The following is a 5,000-nucleotide window of genomic DNA, read 5'->3' as shown; positions in this document are numbered from 1 at the left end:
AGGGTGGAGGGAGGGTAGAGGGAGGCTGGAGGGAGGGTGGAGGGAGGGTCGGGGAGGGTGGAAGGAGGGTCGGGGAGGGTGGGAGTATTTTATTGTGTAAGAATTATCTCACGCCTGCTTGCTTAATACCAACAGCTTGCACTCATCATGGTCTGTCGTACATAAATCTTTCTTTCTTTTTTTCTCTCAAAACTTGTAAAAAGATATTTGTGAAAATTCATCAAAGTACTGGGGAAACAGAATAGAAATATATAAAATGCAGTAAAAACCATAGATGTTTCTTTCACCTCCGGAGGATTCTAGGAGCAGCACTGGTCTCCTCGTCCCGGGTTTGGGTTGGAGACCTCAGCAGAAGCAGAAGCAGCTGTGTGGAGTTGGAACTGACAGAGAGAGTCTGGTTCTCATTCTCTCCAAAGAGCTGAGAGTCATTAGCCCGTCCTGATTGGTGGTCCTGACCCGACGGGCCCGCCTCTGGGAGGTCCACTGATTTGGGGGTCAGCTCGGACCAGGTGTTCCGGAGGATCTCACAAACGCTCCCCAAGTGGCGGGAGGAGCAGAGAGGAGGAGAGAGAGAGAGAGAGGGAAGTAGGGAGGGACGAGGAGAGACAAGAGAGAGACAGGGGGGGTAAGAGAAGAGAGAGTAGAGTTAAGAGAGAAAAAGCAAATGAGGAGAGAGAGAGAATGAGAGAGACAGAGAGAAAAATAGGAGAAAGGAAGAAGGGAGAGAAAGAGTTTCAAGTTTCTTTAATAGTTGTCATACAGAAGTACAGAATACTTTCATACAAAATGCTTCTTACTGTTACGCTCCAGAGACTGTGCTAGACAAGATAGTATAAATAACATAGTATAGCATGTAGTTTAGAAGAAGAAAATGAGGTCACAGTGTTCGGTATAGACATATGTACAATGTTCTGAGTTACCATATAATATACAATACTATGCAGTGTACTAATGTACAGTACTATATAGTGCAAAGCAGAAATGGGATGAGGTACAATTTAGGTACAATTTACAGTAAGGTGTACGAGTTGTAGTGCAATCCTTCATCAATAAATATAAAGTGTGGGGAGTGGGTGCTACAGTGTGTTTGTTTAAAGTGAGTGTGTGCGTGTGGATGTGTGTGCTATGTGCGTTTGTTGTGTAGTGTTCATTCATTGTTCGTTTAGCAGCCTGATGGCCTGGGGATAGAAGCTTCTTCTGAGTCTTTCTGTGCTCGCCTTGAGACTCCGGTATCGCTTGCCTGACCGCAGCAGTTCAAAGAGGCAGTTGTTCGGGTGACTGGAGTCTTTAATGATTCTCTTAGCCTTGCCCTTGCAACGCTTGTTGTAAATGTTCTGGAGGGTGGGGAGCCCCCCTCCAATTGTGCGTTCGGCTGAACGTGTCACTCTTTGTAGTCTGCTTCGGTCTTGTGCAGTGCTATTCCCAAACCAGGAGGTGATGTTGCCGGTCAAGATGCTCTCTATTGTACATGAGTAGAAGTTCTTAAGGATCTTCTGACTGACTTGGAACTTCCTTAGGCGCCTGAGGAAGTAGAGGCGTTGTCGTGCCTTCTTCACAACACTGTCAATGTGTGTGGTCCATGTCAAGTCCTCGGATATGTAGGCTCCGAGGTACTTAAAGCTGTTGACTCTCTCAACCGGTGCCCCGTCGATGCTGAGGGGGCTGTAGTCCTTGACCCCCGACCTCCTGAAGTCCACAATCATCTCCTTTGTTTTGCTGACGTTCAGGGAGAGGCTGTTTTCCTGGCACCATCCCGCCAGGACCTTGACCTCTTCCAGGTAGGCCCTCTCGTCGTTGGCAGAGATCAGGCCCACCACCACTGTGTCGTCAGCAAATTTGATGATTGTATTGCTACTCCGCTGAGCCACACAGTCGTGTGTGTACAGGGAGTAGAGAAGGGGACTCAGAACACAGCCCTGGGTAGGCCCCTATGTTGAGGGTGATGGATGAGGAGGTGCAGTTGCCTGCTCTCACCACCTGGGGTCTGCCAGTCAGGAAGTCCAAGACCCACTGGCAGAGGTCATAGTTCAAGCCCAGGTCCCTGAGCTTGGCCATGAGTATGGAGGGGACTATGGTATTGAATGCCGAGCTGTAGTCGATGAATAGCATTCTCACATAGTTCCCCTGCCTCTTGTCCAGGTGTGATGCTGCTGTGTGCAGCACATGGGCTATGGCGTCCTCCGTGGACCTGTTGGGGCGGTATGCAAATTGCAGGGGGTCCATGTTGATGGGGAGGGAGGAGCAGATGTAGCCCTTTACTAGCTTCTCAAAGCACTTCATGGCTATGGAGGTGAGAGCTGCAGGGCGGTAGTCGTTGAGGCAAGCAGGCTTGGATTTTTTGGGTACAGGGATAATAGTGGACTTCTTCAGGCAGGTGGGGATGACAGCCTGTTCTAAGGACAGGTTGAAGATGTCAGTGAATACTGGGGCCAGTTCGTCGGCACAGACTTTTAGGACGCGGCCGGGGATGCCGTCCGGACCTGCTGCCTTCCTGATATTCACTTTTTTAAAGGTCCGCCTCACCTCATGCTCTGTTACCCTGAACACTGCGCCTCCATCAGCAGCCGACCCCCCCCCCCCCCCCATTGCCGTGGCTTGTGAGCTGGTGTTGTTATTACCAGCATCAAACCTCGCATAGAAGGTATTGAGGTAATTTGCTAAGGAGATGTCACTGTTCAGTTTGAGGGAGGCGCCTTTGTAGTCTGTCATCGTTTTGAGCCCCTGCCACATAGCTCTAGAGTCAGCTTGTTCAAACTGGAGTTCAATTTTATCCCTGTAGCGCCGTTTGGCCTCTGACACTGTCCTCCTTACGTTGTATCGCGCCACCTTGTGGTCATTCATGTTGCCTGCCACTAGGCCGTCGTTGTATGCTTTGGTGCGCTCTCTTAGAGCTTCACGGACGGATTTGTCTACCCAGGGTTTTTGATTTGGGTAAACTCTCATTTTGGTAGTGGGGATTGTTTCTTCCACCATAGTACAAACATAGTCCAGCACTGTTTCCGTGTAGACATTAATGTTATCTGTGTCGCGGAACACATTCCAGTCTGTGCAGTCAAACGCAGACCGGAGCGTCTCCTCTGACGTCAAATCCCATTTCTGCACCTCTCACGAGACTACAGGAGTACTTTTGATTCTCTGTTTGTACATTGGTGAAAGAAAGATTGACGCGTGATCAGATTTACCAAAGCCACTATCAGAATGAGCCTTGTAGCCACCTTTAAATTGCATGTAACAGTGATCTAGGATGTTACCGCCTCTGGTGTTGCAAGTCACATGCTGATAGAAGTCAGGTAATATCTTTCTCAGATTGGCGCTATTGAAATCACCCAGCACCAAAATGGCGGCGTTAACGTTTGCCGCTTGTATTCTATTTACCTCGTCGAGGAGTCTGGAGAGCGCGACACTGGCTTGCGGTGGAATATACACTCCTACAAGGATGATCGCCGTTAACTCCCTCGGGAGGAAGAAAGGACGACACTTGATGGTTATATATTCCAGTTCTGGGCAGCAGTGGTTGGATAATTCCTTCACGTTAGTTGGATCGCTCCAATTGTTGTTAAACATGAAGGCAATACCTCCTCCACGTTGTTTACCGGACTCTGCTGTACGATCCTTGCGGTGGATAAAGAAGTGTTCGGCTGGTTGGATTGCGTGGTCTGGAACCTCCGGCGTGAGCCACGTTTCGGTGAAGCAGAGAACGTTGCAGTCCCTAACGTCTCTTTGGTATTGAATCCTTGCTCGGATGTCATCCAGTTTATTGTCAATTGATTGTACATTGGCTAGCAATATACTGGGCAATGGTGTTCGGTGGCGTCTGGATCTCAGCCTGTTACGGATCCCAGCTCTCTTCCCACGCCGTCTGGTTCCTCTGTTCCTGGGATCAAGGAACAAAGGATCTGGTCCTATTTTCCGGAGAATCTCCTCAGGCCATTGTTGCGGTTCGGAAAGCTGGTCCAGTGAGTAATCCAATCGGTAAGTTTCCCGTAATCCGATGTCTATAAGTGACTGACGGTCATACACATTAAATGCACCTACTGTTGGTACAGACAAAACTCTTAAAACTATAAATATTAACAAAAGTAAGCACAGTCTCGACGGAGCGAACAGAAAGGCAGCCGGTCGGTGCAGCGCCATTCTCAGAGGGAGGGAGTTAGAGAGAGGGGGGGAGAGATGTGGAGAGATCTATGGAAAGGGAAAAGAGGAGGGAGGGAGGGAGAGAGAGAGAGAGAGAGAGAGAGAGAGAGAGAGAGAGAGAGAGAGAGAGAGAGAGTGAGAGGGAGAGAGAAAGTGAGGAGAGAGAAGGCTGCATCTAGAGCAGTTGGCTGACAGTTAAAGGAGCAGGTTGCAGCTCACAGCCTATGGAACCCCATGCATTGCAGCCTGCGGTGCACCTGGGCTGCAGGGAGACACCAGCACCGACACGTGGACCATCCTGTCTCCTCGTCGGCCCCGACACCAGCACCGACACGTGGACCATCCTGTCTCCTCATCGGCCCCGACACCAGCACCGACACGTGGACCATCCTGTCTCCTCGTCGGCCCCGACACCAGCACCGACACGTGGACCATCCTGTCTCCTCGTCGGCCCCGACACCAGCACCGACACGTGGACCATCCTGTCTCCTCGTCGGCCCCGACACCAGCACCGACACGTGGACCATCCTGTCTCCTCGTCGGCCCCGACACCAGCACCGACACGTGGACCATCCTGTCTCCTCGTCGGCCCCGACACCAGCACCGACACGTGGACCATCCTGTCTCCTCGTCGGCCCCGACACCAGCACCGACACGTGGACCATCCTGTCTCCTCGTCAGCCCCGACACCAGCACCGACACGTGGACCATCCTGTCTCCTCATCAGCCCCGACACCAGCACCGACACGTGGACCATCCTGTCTCCTCGTCGGCCCCGACACCAGCAGCGACACGTGGACCATCCTGTCTCCTCGTCGGCCCCGACACCAGCACCGACACGTGGACCATCCTGTCTCCTCGTCAGC

The sequence above is a fragment of the Notolepis coatsorum genome, assembly GCF_963971535.1.
Source record: "Notolepis coatsorum genome assembly, chromosome: 4".
In the NCBI taxonomy this organism is placed as follows: Eukaryota; Metazoa; Chordata; class Actinopteri; order Aulopiformes; family Paralepididae; genus Notolepis; species Notolepis coatsorum.
Note: the sequence above shows the minus strand (reverse complement) of the source record.